Genomic DNA, 22,341 nt, shown 5'->3' with positions numbered 1-22,341 from the left:
CGCAGACCATACACAAATCTGTACACAAAATGACTCAGGTCCTTTTCTCCCAGGTTGTCATCCCCACTGAACTGTTTGAAAGCTAATATTAGCCTCTCATAGTATGCGTGAACTGACTCTTTCGCTTCTTGATGGGTTCGATCTATTTTAACCCAGTCTGTTTCTTTGGGAGGCACTTTGTTTTTCAAGAACACCATGACCTGTTCATATTTCTTCATTACCTCTGGGTCTGGTGCGCCTGTTTTGGGATCTCTCGGGTATTCTTTAGTGGGCCAATCTATGACTATCTTGCATTCTGCCCACAAGTCTGCTGGCACTATTATATCAAACAGACTATTCAGATCAATCCACAGCACTTTTGACAATTTAACAAATCTGTCTACCTGTCTGTACCACTCGACCGGCTTTTCTCGTAATCGAGGGAAGTCATTTGTAAATGACAAAATATCCTGTCTGGTCCATGGGACATGCACATATCCCCCTCCTGGAATCTCTCTCATAGGGAACTCTGTCACCACCTTTTCCTTTTCTCTCACAGGAAACGCTGGAAATGTTCTGTCTGAGGTGTCATCCCGCTTCCTATACCACCTGCTTTTCCATTTGTCCACATCTCCCCATTTCCTCAATACTGTGATTATGTCCCTAATCTGCCCTATTCGTTCTGCAGTGTTCAGATTCTCAATTTCTTTTTCTGTGAAATCCACTCGGTATGGCTTCTGTAAAGCTTTTACCTTGTCCATGTCAATTCCCATTTCACTTGCTATTTCTGCTAGTCTGTCATGTAAATTCTTTGCTCTCCAGGTGACACTTTTGCACAAAAACAATAGTTCCTCATCTTGGTAATTTTTCAGCTTTTCTGTGGGGATGGTCCCTACTATCAATTCTTCTAACACCATCCGTAATTTTGCCACATCAATGGTATGGGATTCTTTCTCTTTACCCTACAAGCCCTTCAGCCATTCGCTCAATTCGACGGTGGTTATACCTTCTGATTTTTCTATATTTCCTGGTTCCGTCAGTTTCTGTGGTTCTAATATTGATCCTCCTACCATTCTGCTTCTCTCTACAGTATCAGGACAATAAAATGGGTTATTTGACACATGTAATTCACCTTCACTCATAGTGTGTCTCCAGGAATTCTCTTTTGCTCTCATCAGGGGCTGTTCTGTTTGTCTATTGTTCACATACGGAACTGTTAGACCGTTCTCACTTTCTTTCTGCTTCTCAAAAATAGGCATAACAGGACCTATGGTCACAGGGACTGTAACTGCTTCTAGATTTTCCGTCAATTCTCTTATTTTCTCTGTCAGCTCTAATGTGGTCTTTGCTAGTTCCCTGGAATTTTCACTCTCTACCTTATTTTCCCTTCCCCGTTCCCTAAGAGAATTCCTTCTCTTTACCTCCGGGGTCACATCTTCTGTCTTAATGATTCTCAGAGTCTCCCTCACTGGTATACCTGCGGTTGGCGTTTCTGATTCCTGCCTATATGGAGGTGGACTTTTGTAAAACATGTCATCTAAGACATCATCTTCTGTGTCATTTGTTCTGTACCTTCTGGTTTCTACATTATTTTTCTTTTCTATGCATTTTCTTCCCTCACTTTCCCGTGCAGTTCTCACTGGAAACAATCCTTCAGTCATACTTGCGTCTCGCCATCTTCTCATTCGATCACAATGAGTTTCGCGATCGTTTGGCCATCCGAACATATATCGGTACCTACTGCCATTTCTCTGTTTTTCTCGCTCATGCATCTCGTCTTCCCACTCTGTCAACGCCTCAAACTGCGTAGGCCTAGGTCGCGGATCTAAGCTCATCATCCTCTCCCGTAAGTTCCTTAATATTGCCAAATTAAAGGAACCATTTTCTGGAAACGCTAAAACTCCGTCTTCCTTTGTATACTTCGCCCAATTGTCTAACCAGATGCAAGTATGGTACCCATATTTCGCAACCGTGAAGGATGCAGGGGTTTTCGCTGGAGGAAGTAACTTTCCTTCCCTAGTCACAATCTCTTTGTCTTTCACAAACCAATTTCTTATTTTACTGAACAAAGATTTTTTCTTTTTCTCGGGTGAATGATAATACATCTTCCTTCCTTTCGTGAACCCTTTAGTCTTTTCTGCAACTGTACGATCTTTAGTCCACTAACAACGCGACTCTCACTCACGCACCAATCCTGGCGCGTCTACGTCACTGTCACAACCTCCAATCCCTGCGCGACTCACACTAACGCACCAATCCTGGAGCGTCTACGTCACTGTCACAATCTCCAATCCCTGCGCGACTCACACTAACGCACCAATCCTGGAGCGTCTACGTCTCTGACTAGCTGTCCAATCCCAGCGCGGTCTTCCTGATGTCAGCAGTCGCTGCAACAGCTCCTGCTCCTGACTCCGGTCTCCAGTCTACCCCTCCTTTACAAAACTACTCGGTAGACTTTGTTTCAATTTTACAATACTTGTTAGTTACAACGTACAAACATCTCCCTTGTCTGCTCCGCTAACCACAGAATAGCAAAAGACCTTTCCCACGAGAATCCTGCTTCTCCGAGAGCAGCGCTTACCTCTGCCCTACTACAGAATCGTTACGTCCGTTGGCAAAGTAGCACATCCCTCTACTTCACCCTTCTACCAAGCATCAATTAACTGTTTTCTCCAGAATTAAGACACATAGTTGGACACGCAATGCTCCTAAGAAATAAATCCAGAGTTCCGCAATTAATCCGAATGCTATTTCATTCACGCACTTTCACGCAAGAAAATATAGTTCAATCACACAGAATCCTGTCTTTTCCGAGAACAGCGAACAGTCTGTCTTACTACAGAATTATAACATACGTTAACAAAGCAGCGCTTACCTCTACCTTGTCCTTCTAACAAGCTCAGAGAACACCTGCTACCTTTTCAGTGATAAGCGTTATCGGTATGCCAATTGGTTTCCTGGTACCTAAGACCAAAATTTCACAGGTAACCCTTTGCTATCATTCACACTTCTCTCACACAGAAAATATCACTAATGGTAACACTCGGCAATGCTTCCGAATCGAACCCAGACAATGCGTCGTGCAACTTCAATTGTCACACATTTCTCTCGTGTACCTACGGGCAACCACAATTCCGTCTTTCCCCCAGAGCAGCACTTACCTCTGCTCTGCTACGGAACTGTTACCAATTCCTGACTTCCTACCTCCCAGAAGCCGTACAGACGACATAAAACTCAAGACGACTTCAACATATAGTGTTAGTAACTATATCAATACCAATCAATAATTGATAAGCTATATACATGCCAAAATCATCAAACTATCCGTGCCTACAGAGGGATATCAAATCCCAAACTACAGCTGTTCACTTTGATAGAGGAAACCACTTCTATTGAATCACCCTAACAGTTTCTCCATCCGGAGGTCAATTGGATCATCTAGTTTTTTTTTTTTTTAGTTTAATGACGCCTTTAACTCTAAAATTAATCAATAAACATTTCAAGAAATAATCACCCGACACAGTAATTCAAATAATGATTTTCTTTATCTAATTTAAATGCAGGTTAAATCCTAATAATGCAATATTATCTATTGTCATATTTACCTATTCTGGCTAATTGTCGTTTTCCAAGTCAGAACTGGTCCTCAGAAAATTCATCAGAGTTCTAAAGTCTCCGTCCTCTTCCGTCAGCATACGGATCTCTGATCATCGATTCTCCGTCAAAAGCTCGGCACAAAGTGGTCTCTAGCGGTGAGCAGCAGCATAGAGTGTAGACCCTTCCCTCTCTAGACTACTAATATTTATACTAAAATTTACATATAACAGTAACATTTTCTCAATTCCCAGGCAAATGATTGGCTAAATTCAAATGCATCTCAATACATTAGGAAACATTTTCAAATTTTCTCATGTGGAAGAAGTTTCACAGTAGATGTATGGGAAAGACTACTCCCAGGTCAAAATGTATCAGTTAGTTGGAAATAGGTTGAGTTCGGTAGTTCACTTTTCCCATTGGCAACAATTGCTTCACGTTCAGGGACATTGGCACCTCGCCCAGGGTAGTCTTCATGGGCATGGTCTGACAGGTCACACAAGGGACACGAACGAAGTCAGTGCAGGCGCCTTTCTCCATTGTTCAAATGATGAAGTCATGTACTTTAGTTAGGTTTCAGTAGGCGGCCATATTTTGGTAGGCCAGAATAGTCAACTTTAAGCAAAGAAACACAATATCGTAATTAATACATAGAAATGATTAAAACAATGTTATTCCCTTGCTAATACCCTTATGTGTATGCATTTATCTAGCCATATGCAACATTTGAAGCCGTTAATGCTGGTTTATTTAAGCGCAAATCACATTAACACTGCTCAAGCAACACTTATCGTTTTAATATGCATACAACTTAGTTCACTTATTAATTTTAGCCATGCAAATGCATTCCCACATGTATTCTCTTGGTTAATAAGGTTGATTTAGTACCTTCACATCAATCAATTAGTTATTAGAATTAATTATTAATCATTTTAATATAAACTTATATAAATGGATTGGGTATATAAAAAGAAAACATTTTACCCGCTCCATCACGACCACTAGATTAGCCTCTCCATCACCAGTCTCATCATTCAACTCTCCAGAACCCTCATCAGGCCGATCAAGTGCTTTTTCAGTTTCTGATTGTTTCTGTACAGCTTGACTAAACTGCTCCCATGATCTCTCGACCACCACAGATTCTTCTGAGAGAGGTGCTTTTATTTCATGAAGGGAAAATAGATCCCTGAAAGTATGGGCAGCATGGATCCAATTGGGTAGAACTCCGCACTTAACAGCAGCTGTAGTCACAAGTATGACTTGGAATGGTCCTCGCCAACGAGGCTCTAAGCATGACTCTTCGTACTTGCTTCTTCACCACCACCCAGTCTCCAGGACTTCGTTCATGGCACTGCCACTGGTAGCAGGACTGTAGCAGGTTCAACCTGATGAGACAGAACACACCACATCAGCCAATCCTTTGCAGCAATTTAGTATCAGATTGTCAGTAATATTCACAAGCGCATTTGCAGGTACAGCTGGCAATCTCATTGCGCTTCCCATGATGATCTCATGGGGAGACGGTCCTGTCCTACGATCAGATGTGCTGTGCAAACTCATCAACACCAATTTCCAAGCATCCGGCCATTTCAAAGACATAGAAGCACACACTGTGGTAAGTCTTGATTTCAGTGTTCTATTGACTTGTCCTACCAGGCCTGATGTGCCAGGTCAGTAACTACAATGCAGTGTCTGTTCAGCCTGGAAAGCAACACACAGCATCCTCAGCACTTCCTTATTGAAGTGTGTGCCTTGTTCCTATTCCAAAGAAGCCGGGAAGTCGAACAATGGTATCAACTCCCTCAACAACACCTTTGCTACTGTGAGACTACCATTTCTTCTTGCGGAATATGGCTCAACCCATCGTGAAAAGATGCACACAATACCCAACACATATCTCAGCCCATTGCACACAGGCATCTCAGTAAAGTCCATTTGCATCCTGTTGAAGGGACCATCTGACCTCCCTGTATGGCTAAATGTCCTTGCGGTTCTTTTACCGACATTGTTTTGTTGGCACACAACACATCTGTGACATAACACTTCCACCATCAACCTGAACCATTGGATTAAACCATGTTTGGTGAAATAATGTAACCATTGCATACCTCCCTAAATGAGTCGGACCATGGTAATGTCTACTCATTAGCAGCAACAAACTATTTGGCAACACAGGTCTGTCATCTCCTGAAACCCATGTTTCACCTACATCCAATCAAACACAACCTGAATTTACCCAACTCTGCTGTTCAGCTTCTGACACCTCTTCCTGTACTTCTTAACTTCCTCTGAAGTATCAGCTGATTTGAGCTAACAGTTGTAATTGGTCTTGTCTGTTCCTTCATTTACATACTCTCCATACCTTGCAACCTCGTCTGCATATCTGTTACCAACTGTCACATAGTCATCACCCTTGCAATGAGTGGAACATTTCACGATTCCAACTTGTGCAGACAATTGCAAAACCTCAAACAGTTTTCTCACCTGCTCACAGTTGTGCATAGGGGACCCTGATGACTTCATAAATCACTTTGGAGACCATAACTGTCCAAAGTGGTGCACCACACCTAAGCTGTACTGATTATCTGTAAATATAGTCGCCTGTAATTGATTTGAAACATAACATGCTCAGGCAAGAGCAATCAATTCAGCCTCTTGTGTGGAGACTACTCCTTGAATCCAAGACGCTTCGACTACTCCTGAAGTTGTACAGTCTGCATAAGCAGCTATCAAATTTCCTTTGTGAGCTCGTAAACATGAGCCATCCACACAAAATACATAGTCGGATTCAGGTAGTGGGTCAGCTTGTATATCTGATCTCGGCTTCGTGACATCAAGACAGTCATGCTCCAAATCACCATCATCATTATCATTCTCAGAAGGGGGTAGCAAAGTGGCCGGATTCAAAACAGGCCACCTCTTTAGGGACATGTTCTCGGCAGCCAGAATTATTTACTCATTCTTGGTAAGGCAACTGTTATTGAGGTGCTGTGTCCTTGCTCTAGTTAACATTTCGACAGAATGAGGAACATTGACAGTCAAGGGATGACCCATTACTATACTTTTGCACCTTTCGATGCTGACACCTGTTGCTGACACCGCTTTAAGGCCGACAGGTTGCATTGCAGCCACTGTATCTCACGTGGCTGAGAAATAAGCAACTAGCCTTTGGGCTCCCCAAGATTTGTGTTAACACTGAAAGAGAGCAGCCCTCTCTTTCACCGCAGAAAAAAGAAAATACTTTGTTGCAATAAGGCATTTCTAGTGCTGGGGCATGGCAAAGGCTTTCTCACAAACCTAGAAAGGCAGCTAGACAGTCATTGTCCCAATGCATCGGATCTGATACATCCTTGTGTGTCAGCCTGTGTAAAGACTCAGACACTAGGGAGAAGTTGTCTATCCACTGAGGACTGTACCCCACTATTCCAAAAACATCCAGACATCTTTCTGTGTTGTTGGTGGATTTGCATGATAGCTGAAAGCCCTCTTTTGTGATACCCTTCTCGCACCTTTCTCGATATGACGGCCAATATATAAAACTTTTCTCGAACAACACTGCAATTTATTCAGGGACACCTTATGTCCTTTCTCAGCCAAGTAGTTTAACAATGCAATAGTGTCAGTTGTGCATGCTTCACAAGTATTTGATGCAAACAGAAGGTCATCAATATACTGGAACAGGACAGAATTGCTTGGTATCACCAAAGATTCTAAATTCTTCTTTACTATCTGATTACAAAGGGTGGGGCCCTCTATGTACCCTTGTGGGACTTGGCACCATTCCAAAACACGGGTCCCAAGCCTGAATTCAAAGAGGAACAGACTGTCCTCATGCAAGGGTATGGAGAAGAATACCTGGCACAAATCAACCATAGTAAACCACTCAGCCACACATGGAATTTGGAAAAATATTACAGCAGGATTCGATGCCACGGTACAGCAGGGAATCACAATATTACAGATTTTGTGAAGGTCCTGCACTATGCAGTACTTACCACTAAGCTTCTGCAGGCTCATAATGGGTGAGTTACGTGGACTCCCCATGATTTCCTTCATATACCGAGATGAATCATTGTCTCAATCACTTGGGTTATTCCAGCAATAATTGCAAGGGTCAATTCATACTACATTCTGGGATATTCCACATTCTGCTTTATCGGACTCTGCCAAATTCACCAAATTGACTTTCAAAGTGGACTGAAGAGTTCCCTGACTCACATCTGTACTCCCACTCTCATTCAATGTAGCATTAAGAGCTTTTAAAAAGTCTTCAATTTCCTGAACATCAAGACCAGGACGTACCTAAGGGGATTTAGATACTACCTTAACTTAGGTGTGTTACTGTGCATATTTAAAGGTGGTTGCCAGGTAAGTGAACCCAGATTTGGTTTCCTCTGCAACAACCTTAATGGTCTAAATCCAGCCTGATGCACAGATGGGCCGGCAATTGCACCACAAGGAGAACTTGCATTAATTGGATTTAAAGGAACAAATTCTCTCTGACTCATAGGTGTAACTTCTCATACCTGTTGTTGAGCGTGGACACCTGCCTTTTGAATCCCATCTATCCCAGAACCAGGTTTATATATAGAAACCACTGGTCTAATGGTAACAGGAACTGTATATGCATCTGGGACTATGCAGACAGTCAAGGTCCCAGGAACACAAGTACCTGGATTTCCTCCAATCATATATTGATTCACTCTAATAGTCCCTTTCATACTCTGCTCCTTCTGCACCAGAGAAATCCCTATCATACCAGGAATCATACTTACTGGTGCAGTAGGCAATCTGGTATTCCCATCTGCATCCTCACTCCAACCTGCCTCCATTCAAATCTCATTATATGGAGGTGGTTTTCAGACATTAATACAGCTAAAAGACTGTAGCTGGTATCACTATCACTATTTTTATCTTTGTCTACGGATTGTCATATTTTATCCTTCTTTTTCTTTATGTTCCCTCTTTCCCCTTCTCTGTTTTGCAATAATGTTTATACTTTTGCTTCTTCCATCAATTTAGCTCTCCACCTTTTGTGCTGGGCATCCCACCTTGCATCGGCATAAGTACGCACTGCCTTTTATACTCGTCCCCGATGTCTCTCTTTTTTTCTGGTGTGAGCCGTATGCTCCCAAGCGTTAAGCACTTCAAATTGTGTGGGTCTAGGTTGTGGTTTGATTTCATGCAGAATTCTCCCCATATTTTCAATAAGTCTCAAATTAAATGTACCATAACATGGAAACGCCAACGCACCTTCTTTCTCAGTGATCTTGTGCCATAGTTTGAGCCAAATGTCCTGCAGTGTCTTCGGGCTGGGCTTCATCCTCCACCTAAGAGGTAGTTGATCATCTCTAAGCAAAATTGCAGGCAACTTTAAAACATTTAATTTTCATTTAAAATTGATTAGTTTATACAATATCACTCTTTTACTTAAAACTTGTTCCAAATCATCAACCAATAACAACGCAGAACTTCGTAACATAGACAGCCAAGAACAAGGCTGCTTTACACCAGCTGACCTACCCCAGCGCGGCATGCTGTGACGACAATCACCCTCCTCGCAGTAACTCACCCTCCTTGACAATTTCATGAACTAACTCTTTTTAGCAACACTCTATAACTAAATACAATGCAAATGCACCAAGTAACAATTGTCTGCTTTGCTAAAGAATTAACAGAAATCAATGATGCAAAAATAACACAAACACACATTCACATGAAACCTCATTGAGCAGGGAATTACTCTGATCAGTGCACCTTTCCTTTGCTCAAAAGATTTGCCAAACTAATTATTCCTTGCTTTCATTCAAAAGATAAACATCACTATCTTGTTTGGGCTAACAACGATGTCCCATGACAAACTCCACAAAACACTAGCAGACAATTGCATTATAGGCCACGTCGTACCCCATAACGATATCTTCACAATAAGCGCTACACTCACACAATCATCTAGAACATTAGCACACCATATCACACAATCTCCAAAACACACCACACAATTGCCACAAACACTACAAGCTAACCATAAGCCGCTTATACACAGCCCTGTTGATACTCACTTCTCTGCTGTTACAACTCACTCTCAAACCACTGGAACATCACCGACACCAATTCTCCAAATGGAATCATGGACACTAGGGACTGGGCTCGGATCTGGACTAATCTAAAGTAACAATTTTCATAGTGACTGGTTTATTCCATGAAAGGATGCAAATTTACACATTTTTGGAAATCACAAACATTGCCAGTAGTTGGCTTGGGAAGCTGTGCAGGTCTCAGGATTCCATCCATACCACTGGCAATCAAACACCCAAAAGGTGATGTGATGAATGCTTGCCAATAATCTAAACACTTGAAATTTTTCAAAGTAGTATTCCAACCCATCTTTTTTCACCTACTTTGCCTCTATAGACAGAGGGCCGCAATTTAGAGCTTGGCAGATGGTGGAAAGACAGATAGGGTGGAGGAGGACTTTATATCACCCATCTTGCATTTAATCCACCTGACAAATTTAGAGATGAACTCTAGCCCAGTGGACATTTCTATACATTGGCAGGTACCACTCTCTCTTTTTTTAAAATGTTTTTTATTGATGCAAAGGGGAATCATCACAGTATATACAAAGAAAAATATTCTACAGTGGGAAGACGGGGTAGCTTCAGACTCACATAATTTACATGAATACCATCTGGTACATCGGGTATAAAAAAAACATATAAAGCAGGAAAATCATATTACATTATTCATCCTTAAGTACGTTATGCCAAACAGTTTGAAATTCCTGCACACAACGTATACCTCTGGTTTTTGCCAAAGCTTTTTCCCCTCTCACAAATCTTGACCAACATAATCCACCATTGTACCGCGCTTCTAGGTTTGGGGAGATCCAGACCCTGGAGATGGTAAGCCTAGCAGAAACTAATAAAATTGCAAAAAATGCGCGGCGTGCAGGGCTAGGATTGGCCTTGAATCCCATCATGGTCTCCTGTACAGTAAATCTTAATTCTTAACCAAGTCTGTCTTTACAGACATGTCTAACACCCTCCCAAAATGCCCAGATCAGCAGACATGTAGCAAAAATATGCACTACGTTGATAGCAAAAAATCCACACTTGGGACATTTAGTTTTATCGTCGGGGGCTTGATCACCTCTTTTTCCCCGCCAACTTGCTATCTTCTCAGGATTGTAGTATAGCATATAGAGAGTCCTAAAATGTTGGAGCTTTAGATTGACTGATGCTACAGCTTCTTTTAATGTAGTAAGTGCATCATTGATTGCAGTAGCGGAGATGTCTGTCCCCAGAGTACGACTCCACTTCAACGCGAGCTGGACGCAAGGATCTGTTCTATGGTGCGTTAGATATTGGTAAGCAATGCGTATTGAGTGTTTATGGGGTGTTTCTTGCATTAATGTCAGAATCTCATAAGCAGATATGGATACAAGCCTTTGTGATCTCAGGAAAAAGTCTCTAATTTGCAGATGCATATAATAATATTATTGAGGGAGGGAGAACGTATTCTGGAGACTTTGGAATGTCTTAAAGCCGTTGATATCGTATAGATGATCGAGCGTTTCCACCCCATACATAGCCCACCTTTTTGCTACCCTGTCATTGAAGATTTCGGGCAAGAATGGGTTAACCCATAGAGGAAACCTATCGTGAAATATTGGAAGCGAGTAGTCAGAAAGAATAACCCGCCAAACAGTGACAGTATCTCTGATTGTCTTAAAGCAAACTCGTTTGTAATACTTGGATCTAAAGTGCGATAGAGAAATCTACTACTGTCTTGGCCCAGTAAAAGCTGGTGGTTAAAATCTTGATCTTTGTTTGAGAGAAGGCTATATAAATGCCCCGAGAAAGAGGCCCTGAAATATAGCTTGAGATCAGGTAATTGAAGACCCCTTGTATGTATGGGCATTTTACAAGCTTAATCGCTCGCCAAGCTCGCTTATAGCCCCAAATAAAGCTTAATTTTTTCAAGAAAAAATTGGGTACTCTTAAAAGGATAGCACGGCATAAGTATAAAAATGTAGGTAATATCAACATCTTTATAATGTTACATCTGCCGATAATACTGATAGGAAGATTATGCCATCGTTTTAACTTTTTGGTGACTTCCTGTAACAAAAAATCATAATTCAAATGTAGTATTATTTCCTAGTTTTGAAGTAATACGCAACACCTAGATAAGTTGCTACCTGGCACACCCCTGCTATAGGCCTAGCAGGTTTGAAGGTTATGATCACCTGTGTCTTACTAGGATTTAATTTGTACCCTGAGAATGACGCAAAGGTTTTTGCTTCATACAAAATTATTTCTAGAAAAACAGCTGGGTCAACTGTAAAAATCGCAATGTCGTCGGCATAAGCCGTTACCTTGAGCTCACATGTTCCGGAAAGTAAGGGTGTCATTTTTTTATTAATCATCAGTGTCCGTATTAAGGGATCAATATATAGGTAGAACAAGAATGGGGATAGAGCACACCCCTGCTGTGTCCCTCTATGTATAAAGAATGGTGCAGATTAAATACCTAGGTAGCTCAATTTGGCCTACGGTGTGCAGTATAAGGCTCGAGTCCACATGAGAAACCGGCCAGTAATTCCAAAGGCTGCAAGAGTAGACCAGAGACATCCACAAGCTACGGGGTCAAAGACCTTTTCTGGGTCTAGAAGTATCATCCCTAAGTTACTCCCTGTTTTTTGGTGAACAGTGCTTGATTCTGCTGTCATTGGAATGTAGAACGCTGTCTGACAAATTCTAAATGAGCCCCAGAAGCCTACTTAATGCAAACCAATACTGACCCTGCTCCTCATGGGAAGAGCCCATCACAAACAGAGACATTTTAAGCCATGGGCAAAGAGGGCTCTGGCTCAGGGCCCCAGCCTTTCAAGGGGCCCCTTGATAGAACCGGCTCTGTTCTGCAGAGTCTTGCCATGACGACCTTGAATAATTCTTAAACAGATTGCTTTAAATGCTGTTTGCCTTTAATTTATTTTAATGTGACTGATGTATGAGGGTCTATTACAGACATTTTATTTTATTTATTTATCTATTTTAAACGTTTGAAATAGTGTGAACATGACCCCTGAGGGGATCCGAGTGCTTTACAATTTGGCAATCATGAAAGTTACACAAAGTAGTAACAGTAAACCAACAGATCAAAATACAATCATAACAGTCAAATATAAACAAGCGAGTCCTAGAGTACCTGGGGTGCTGGGGATCTAGGCCAGAAATTTCTTCATCACTATCGCTTTAACTTCCCTTTTCAAAGAAGCAGTCAAAGGATTCAGTCTGATTTCAGGCAGCAGGGAATCCCAGATTCTCAGTGCAATGCCGAGAGAATGCTCGATTGTAAGTTTTCTTTTGATGGAATTTCTGTGGCTTGAGCATTATGGTGCTGGCACTTCTATTGGATCTAGAGCGACACCAGAGAGCTCACGTTTTTGTGTGAAGTATATCAGGGTGTGGAACTGCAAGGGTTTGTGGGTCACGCATGTTATGTTTAGTTGTATCCTTGCTTCACACAGGAGACAATTTAAGGATTTCAGCTAAGGAGTGAAATGATTGTTTTGTTTAGAACCTGTGATGAGCATTGCAGCAGAGTTGAGAGTGGCCCTAAGTGGAGACGTCTTAGATCTGGGAAGGCCACAGAGTGTTGCGTTTCCATAATCCAGCTTGGAGATCACTAGGGCTTGCACCGCAGCCTTGAAGTCGTTGTAGGGTAGGAAAGATTTATTTTCCTTAAGATGCTCACTTGGAAGTTTGCTCCTTTGGTGAGAGCACTGATGTGCTTCTGCATGTTCAAACCCTTTTCTAGCATTATTCCCAATCAGCTCATGGAATCAATAATGTTAGGCATGCAGTTGAGAGCTGTTAGTTGACTCGTCCATTCTTCGATGGCTGGTGACTGGTTGGATGCCCCATCCAACCAGTCACCAGCCATCGAAGAATGGACGAGTTAGGAGGAATTCTGTTTTGATGCTCCAACCTACATGCAGGCAGCAGACCTGGAGGGTTTCCGATCCCACAGACTGCCACCTGCTTCACAGCAATTACTTGGGTCTGGCATTTTCCGCCGTGCCCAGGCTGTCCTCCTGGTCTCCTCAGTGCAAAAGCAAAACCCTGACGCTGTATGACTTGCGAGGACTGCACATCTGCATGCATGAGCAGTCCTCCCAAAATGTACAGCGTAGGGGACTTGCTTTTGCACCGAGGAGACCAGGAGGAGGACAGCCCAGGTACGGCGGAGAATTCCAGACCCAGGTAAGACCTGGTCCTCCTCACCCCATAACTCTCCCCACAGGGTCAGCAGCAGAGGAAAACACGCCGCAGAATCAGAGTTTTTGCCAAATTCCGAATTCCCAGTGGAGCACGAAGTTGGCAGAGCGGAGTTCGCAACCTACCCTTAACAGTTGGGAGTCATCGGCATACATGTGATAGTGGATGCTGGATAGTTCTAGAATTTCTGTTAGAGGCTCCATGAACAAGTTGAAGAGAGTGGGTAAAAGCATGGACCCCTGTAGTACCCCCAGAGTGAGCGGTGTGGGATTAGATAGAGACTGGTTCCCCTTGAATCTTTGGGTTCTATTGTGGAGAAATGAGGAGAACCAGTTTAGAACAGGCCCTGGAAGGCCCATCCTGTTTTCTAATAGGCTAATTGGGCTGTCATGTTTAACTGTATCAATGCTGATGATAGGTCGAGGAGGCTCAAAAACCATGATTCATTCTGATCCAGCATTCTTAGTGCATCATCTACAATGAGAGTGAGAGCGGATTCATTGCTATGACCCTGATGGAGCCGGATTGGAATTGGTCTAATAGTCAGAATTGTTCTATGTGGTTACGTAGCTGGATGTGGACACATTTCTCAAGAAGCTTTGCCAGAGTAGGAATGTTGGAAATTTGATGGACATTGTGAAGGTCAGTGTGATCTGCAGTAGTTTGTTTTAGAATACGGGTGACCTGCCCAGCCTTTAGGCAATCCGGACCAGAGCCTTGAAGTAGTGAAGCATTGGCAATCTTAGTCGAAAGTGGGAGTATGGATGATCTGATCTTATTGAAGAAGTTCAATGGCAATGGGTCACTAAAGTGGTCGGAGGGTTTCAGTGCCGCAAGAGTTTTGAGAAAAGTGCTTTGATCCAAAGTTTTGAATAGGCTCCAACAAGCAATGTTTTATGGGCGAGAGCCAGAATGGGTGGGGTACGCCAAACTAAGGGGAAGTGAGGGTGATAGGTGGTGAGGTCGGTAGGTTCTCCAAAGCTGACCGAAATCCGATTCGATCTTCGTTGTCTTTTCATGGAAGAAGATGGCAAATTCCTCGCAGTTAGACTGCTGACAGGGTCCCAGGGAGGGAAGGTTAGGTTTACTATTTGACTGGAGGTTGATGATTTCAAACAATTTTTGCGGCCGGTTTTTGGCTTGCTCTAGTTGGTTTCTGAAGTAACTATAAGAGCCTCTGATGCATTTGTTATAGATATTTCTCAATGATCTCAGCTGATTTGAGATGTTTGATGCTAGTCTCAGATTTCGTCTTTCTGTATTTAGATTACCATTGTAGCAAGGTTTGTATACTTTGGAGGACATTCTTTTTAGCTGTAAAAGTGCCATTGAGTCTAAAATGTTTGTCATGGAGTGGTTATAGTGGTCTGTAAGGTCATGGACATCCGATATGTTCACAGAAGGGGGCAAGATGTTATCACTGATGGAAGGCAGATCATCCAAGTTAATCTTTTTGCAAGCTTCTTTGCCAGTGTCTGGGTTTCTTTAGCTGAACTTTATTAGCTCTCACGGATTCTGTGATGAGGAAGGTGATGCAATGCTAGTTCATCCAGTCACAGAGGGCAATAGATACAGGATGAATGGAGCTGACCATACCGATGACTAGATCAAAGATAGCTTCCTTGATGTGAGTTGTTCTATGAAAGGAAGGTTGTTTCGTGGAGAGTGGTAGAGCGCGTGGAATTTGCATACTTGCCTGTTGTTACATGCAGCCTTGATGCACAGGTATTCGTATGATGACAGGGCAGCAGATTGTAATTGTTAAACTGATAGATTGTTGTGATGTATACGGGCAATGCCTCCAACTTGTTCACTAGATCTATCTAACCTAATGATGTCATATCTAGGAGGCACTAGTATGTTGAGGCTAGGGCAGATGAGTTGTTTAATCAGTTTTCAGTCCGCATTAAGAGGCCAGGATCATGTGTAAGGTTGAGAAAAGCAATACCTGATGTATGTCGTATTGCTGATCAGCAGTTGAGAAGCATGGATTTAAGCTTTGGCCTGGAATCAACTGTGGTAGAAAGTGTGGACTCGATTTAAGGATCTGGGGTTTGTCCTAGGTTCTCTGAACGGATCCGAATGGAGTGCCTTGATTTGGCACATATTATCTGTGTTAGCGGAGTATGTTGGGTCATATGAGAGTAGGAGGGATTGAATATCCTTTGTGTCTATTTGTCATGCAACATTCATTACAAAAAGTCAGATTAAAACAGTACCTCACATATGAGAAATGGGAGGGTGTCACAGAAAATATTTGCAGTAATATTAGTGCGCTGCTGATGTGCTGCAATTTTAAAAACACATATCACCATCCCGAAAAATTAGATGCAAGCACATTAAGAATTTGAATAGATGTGCTTGTGCACTGTTAGTGACCTGGCCAAATGTCATGAAACAGCTGAAATTTTATCATAAATTCAAAGCTGTTCCAAACAGAGTCCCCCAGAATACGTTTGGCCCAGCACCCCCAAAATCCTTAAGATGTCCCTGATCCCAAACCTTGATCATCTCACCTATTCACCCAGTGGCCTACTGCTTCTTTAGCTGGGAAGTTTGAGACTCTGAGACGTACATCTTACTAACTAGGCTATGCCCTGAAGAGAGGGAAGGTATAGCGCACATAAGTGACATGGCACGTAAATGAAAAGAGGTGTATGGTGAGGCAGCTGGTGAAAAATCCAATGTGAGGACTCAGATATTTTAAGGCATGTACAAAGAGGACAATTATCAAAACCTCCCTTCCTGCAAGGTGCCCCCAGTAAAGAGACATGTCTTTTTTATCTCTGAAAAAGTGTTTTCAAAATGCAAAAAATATATAGTTCAAGTAATATGCTAACGTGCAATTTATATTGAGCTAACCCGACATTTAAAATGTGCAATATGCAGTACATAACTATACTTGTTTGTACTAGGCCTCAAAATGCCTAACGCAGCTTTAGTTTATTAGTGGCATAACCAAATGTGTTAAGACACGCATAAAATGTTTAAAATGTGACCTTATCCTGAATGCTTTTAAAAGAAAGCTTCACATAACACAGAAGAATGTTTCTGATAATAATAATATTCTGAAAAAGTTTGCTAGAAAGCTTTGTTGGTGAATAAAATAGATCACATAATAAAATAATACATCGATAAGCAATGTTGACTCTTTTACATATTATTGAAATGAAAAGATGAGGTGCTGTTAGAAATGGGGGTCTCTGGTTGGCAGTGGATGGCCACTGTCCAAGATGGGACCCTTCTTCCTAAGTCAGAGGGAAGGGCTGCACCCCTTTGACAACCCCTGCTCCACCCTGTGGTAACGTAGCACGAGCAATTAGGCGAATCTCAGATGCAGTGTGTTAAGCGTTTATGACCATACACAGTAATACAGTGAGGAACACTACAAAGGGACACAACACAGGTAGGTGTCAAAAAATAGTTATCCAACAAGGTGTCTCTCACCTCACTCAGAAACCGTCCCCACAACCCCGCTCCCCAATTCTTCTCAGGGACCCGATGGGACACCATAGCTATTTCATTAGCGGCAAACCATTGCCCAATATCATCACTCTTGTGGAAATCCTTAATAACCTCTTTAGAAATGTAAACTCTGCTCTCTGTCTGTACTACTGGTATGCTGCCACCAGAGGGACTGGAGGTCTCTCCATTCTTTGCCTTAATCTCCAGCTCCCTCAATGCTCTCTCATGCTCAAGCTTCATTTTCATCATTTCAAACTCTAGCTTCTTGTTCTCAAGATCTCTCTTCCTCTGATCTTCTAGTTGCGTTTTAGCCATCTCCATATTATGGCGTCTCTCTCTTTCCCTGTCCTCCATCTCCTCTGGGGACAGACCCCTCGCCGACACACTTGTGCCCGGGCTGGAAAGCGCTTTACCACCTCCTACATCAATCATTTCCTCCACATTCTCTCCCTCCACCACAGGCTCTCCCATATTCCTAGGGGCATCGCTGGCTGCTAGCCAGGCCTTCAGCACCTTGCAAAATTCTTCTTTCCTGGTAAAACCTGTGGTAGGCACTGTAAATTTCTCGCAAACATTTTTTAGCTCCTTGGAAGTGTAGGTATCTATCTTCTCCTCTTCCCAGGAGAACTCTTCTGGATCAACAGCTCTGGGCTTGGCCATTGTATCAACAACTGGCACTCTTAATCAAAAATAGACTAAAAAAAAAAACAAATCCTCAAATATGTATGTGGTACGTTATGGTCTGCACTCACTAGTAGTGTACACTATAATTAATATATGCGGTCACAAACGCAAGTCCAGATCCCAACCGCTGACCACCAATGTTAGAAATGGGGGTCTCTGGTTGGCAGTGGATGGCCACTGTCCAAGCAGGGACCCTTCTTCCTAAGTCAGAGTGAAGGGCTGCACCCCTTTGACAACCCCTGCTCCACCCTGTGGTAACGTAGCACGAGCAGTTAGGCTAATCTCAGAGGCAGTGTGTTAAGCATTTATGACCATACACAGTAATACAGTGAGGAACACTACAAAGGGACACAACACAGGTAGGTATCAAAAAATAGTTATCTTTATATATAGGCTTATCACAAGACCAAATAACGAGAAAGCCACAATACTGTGCAAAAAAAATTCTCTCTGGATGCTGCAAAAATAGTTCAAATGGGGAATGCAAAGTTCAGTTCAGGGCGATGGTCTCTGCGACCCTTTTACTCACAGTTCCAAGATATTGTTGTCAATAATCCACAAAAATGCCGCTACGGCGGGATAGCGATGTTTTTCCTCACTCTCTTCGTCACGGCCGCTCGCTAACGGGTGTTGGCGACAATTTTGAGGCCCGCAAAAATGCGGGCGATGATCAGGCCAGCGAGCCCTCAGCGGCAGCAACGCGATGAATTTCTTGACGCTTTGTGGCTGGGGCGGCTGGCTAACGGGCCTTAGCAACAATTCTGAGGCCCGCAAGCGTGCGGGGCGATGATCAGGCCAGCGAGCCCTCAGCGGCAGCCACGCGATGATTTTCCTGATGCTCCGCGGCTGTGGCGATAATTTTGAGGCCCGCAAACGTGCGGGGCAATGATCAGGCCAGCGAGCCCTCAGCGGCAGCAGTGCGATGATTTTCCTGGTGCTCCGTGGCTGTGGCGGCTCGCTAACAGGCTTTGGCTATAATTTTGAGGCCCGCAAACGTGCGGGGCGATGATCAGGCCAGCGAGTTCTCGGCGGCAGCAGTGCGATGATTTTCTTGACGCTCCTCGGCTGCGGCGGCTCGCTAACAGGCCTTAGCGACAAAATTAAGTCTACTGGTCCTGAGACTTCAGTCAGGAGGCTAGTTCTCTCTCTAGCCCTTGGGTGATTGCAGGTTGGAGATTAAAAAGTTCTCTTACAGCTTCTTTACCCTCTTATTTCCAGTCCAATGAAAACTACTGCAGGCCAATCCAGGGAACAGCACACAACACCAGGACTGTCCTCTCTTGCAGCTTCCTTCAGTTCCACAGACTGAGGTTGGTCTTGAGATCCAGGGGCAATACAAATTGTAGGGGTTTCAGCACAGATATTTATACCCCAAAAGTCTTTGTTCTCAGAAGCTACAAGTCACTGAACCCAGCCAGAACCAGTTCTGCACAGCCCTGGAGCACTTTGTTTACCAGGCAGCATTCCTTCCTTTCAGAAAGAGGGGGTCTGCCATCAGATGCACAGTGGGAGGTGGAGCCAGCATTCACCTTGCCAGGCACAGCCCTACTCAGGTGCAGGAGCTACCCCTCCCCATACTCCAATGCAGACCTCTCTATTCCACCCAGGTCTGACTCAGCCTGCCCTGTCCCTCCAAAACCAGACAGCCAATACACATAACAGCAGAGCATACTGGAAGGCTTAGGCAAGAAAATACCTACTTTCTAAAAGTGGTATTTTCAAACACAGAATATAAAAATAAACTTCACTAAAAGATGTATTTTAATATTCTGAGCCCAGGCATACTAAATTTGTTTTTCCTCCATGTTCTATGGGTCAGTTAGGACTATAGAATGTAATAGCCAAACCTCCCATTCTGGACTATGGAGAACAGGTAGCCTTACAGTAGTGAAAAACGAAATTGGGTGTAATTCACTACCAGGACATGCTACACACATCAGAGCATGTCCTACCTTACACATACAATGCACCCTACCATAGGGGTGGCTTACATGATGCCAAGGGAAGGTTCAGGGGCTGGGAAGTGGGTGCACTTCACAGCCAAGATGGCAGTTCTAGACTGCACACAGACACTGCAGTGGCAGGTCTGAGACACACTTTACAAGCTGCTTCTGTGGGTGGCGCAAACCAGCACTGCAGGCCCACCAGCAGCATTTGGTTTACCAGCCCTGGGCACACACAGGCCACATTACTAGGGACTAACATGTAGACCAAATAAGCCAATCAGGGATACATCAATTCATATGTCATCTTTACACAGGGAGCCTCCGCGCTGCGGCACTGAATGGCAGTGGCACAGCGCCCAGAGCATCTATCACCAGAAAAACAGAGGAGGCACAGGGAAAAAATGAAGGGAGACTCACGCCAATGGTGCCAGGTCTAACACGTGCTGAATAATATTTCACTGCAGTCCTGCACATGGGAAAAGGAGATTTGGAAATCAAAAAGTCTCATACATGGACACAATTGAATAGTGTTTCACACTTCATGAAAACTTTTTGTAGTCCATTGTTTCTATCGTGAACATGGGAAAGGAGAGTCTGTTCCCAGAATAATACAGAAAGTTTATTGGATGATAGGAGAAGAAGATACAATGTGCAATGCAACATTTCTTTTGACAGTTTATATTAGTACATGTTCCTAGAGTAGGTTAATGCTTTTTTTCAGGACCTTGCTTCATACTCTTCCCATTTCCATTTCGTTGGATGCCATCGGCTTAATGCTGAAGGCTGAATGCTGTTTTGAAAGACTTTTTCGAACTTGCTGCTGAATGCATTTTGCTACTGCATGATTATTTAGCTTTTTTGCTTGAGACTTTACTGAGTTTCATGAACTTCTATTCATGGGAATTTCTGCAGCTATTGAATGATTGAATTTGAGCTTCATGCTCTATCTTATTCTTTCCTATTGAATCTTGAACTCTTTATGGGTACCCGCTAACACAATTTTTGCCCCATTCTTAGATTAGGGATTCTTTCAATTATGGAACGCGTTTCATGCATTGTTGAACATGATTTGTTCTAACCATATTTTTATTATCAATTCTGTTATTGACTGATAAGTGAACTAATTGAACAAAGAGAATTTACTAAACTCTGAATGAAAATAAAACATTAAAACGTAAACTTAACTCTCATTATTTACTGAACTTAGGACAGTTATTGTGAATACAATTTATGTGATGTTTAGCTCTTGATCTTGTCATGTACGATGGCAAAGGTCTGCTGCATAAGGAGAAGTGTATACTTCCAACCGAACAGGGATCAACCCTGTCAGAGTTGGATAGAGAAGAAACACTGTTTTATTTAAATTGATTCCCACTCCAGCATCTGTCTCTTTCTCTATCTTAGCTGCTCTACTGCTCTTTGAATTCTTTTACCTCAGCTTCTGTCTCTTTTTGCTGTTCCTTCTTTAGCACTCACTTCTTTCTCCCCTTACCTATCTTTTGCTATGTCATCTTTCTCCCTATCTGATCGAAACACCTATTTCTTCTTCCCTACCTCCCTCTGTTAATCTTCACCTTATATCCTTCTGTATACCTCACCTCTTAATGTACTTTACCTCTTCCACTATCTCTCAATCGTGTTGCACCTTATTTCTCTGCATCACCAATTACTAAGTCTCCAGCCCTTTTTCAACATCACTTCTCTATCTACCCCAATCAGACCACCCCAAATCCACAATCTTCTTTCATCATCTATCCTTTTTTGGCTAGCCTAACTTTCTGTCTCCTGTCTCTGCCTCTACTTCATCTCACCTCTTCTATCTGACCCATCCCTTTTTTCTTCTTCTCTTTACATATCTCTACATCATTAGGCATCTACCCAACCTCCATCTATCTCAACTTTATTAACCTTGTCTGAACCACCTTTCTGCCAAATACATCTCTCTCTACCCCATCTTTCTCAGTTCCTCTCTGTTTTTTATACTTTGTGTGTGTACTTCGTCATCGCTGCCTTTTTACCACCTCTCACTCTACCTTTCCTCTCTCTCTACACCTCACTGCTGTTTCCATTTAATCTCCCGATCTCTTCTCTCCAGCTAGTTAAACACTCTCTCTCCTTCTCATGTCTCTCTTTACCTCTTTTCCTAACCTCTCTTTACCTAACCATCTCACTATGTCTCACATCTCTCCACAAAATCTTCTTCTCTACACCACTATTCTCTTCTTCACCTCTCCCTCTAACTAATTTCCCTGTCTAACTCACTTACCTACTCATCGCTCTCTTCCCAATCTCTCTTTTCCTCTCTCATTTGAAACCTCTCAGCTTACTTCAGCATTTGGTTGCTAACTCATCTATTCAAGTCACCTTTCTACCTCTGTTCCCTGTAC

General features: G+C 42.8%; 1 long non-coding RNA gene across 3 annotated transcripts in view; it reads right to left on the bottom strand.

The window, feature by feature from the left end:
• Positions 1-22,341, bottom strand: part of LOC146785322 (uncharacterized) — an 85,840-nt gene that overhangs the window by 13,910 nt on the left and 49,589 nt on the right. Inside the window, exons 3-6 of one of the 3 annotated variants that reach the window (XR_014970962.1) lie at positions 9,636-9,739; positions 8,827-8,924; positions 4,558-4,958; positions 3,553-4,188 (exon numbers count right to left, since the gene is read on the bottom strand). This is a non-coding gene — a long non-coding RNA (uncharacterized LOC146785322). Of the gene's footprint in view, positions 1-3,552; positions 4,189-4,557; positions 4,959-8,826; positions 8,925-9,635; positions 9,740-22,341 lie in introns of those variants that run through there. The other 2 variants (XR_014970964.1, XR_014970963.1) reach the window with 2 other exon arrangements.

Source organism: Triturus cristatus, chromosome 11 (assembly GCF_964204655.1).
Source record: "Triturus cristatus chromosome 11, aTriCri1.1, whole genome shotgun sequence".
Lineage (NCBI taxonomy): Eukaryota > Metazoa > Chordata > Amphibia > Caudata > Salamandridae > Triturus > Triturus cristatus.
The sequence above is the reverse complement of the archived record's forward strand: the minus strand, read 5'-3'. Positions and strand labels throughout refer to the sequence as shown.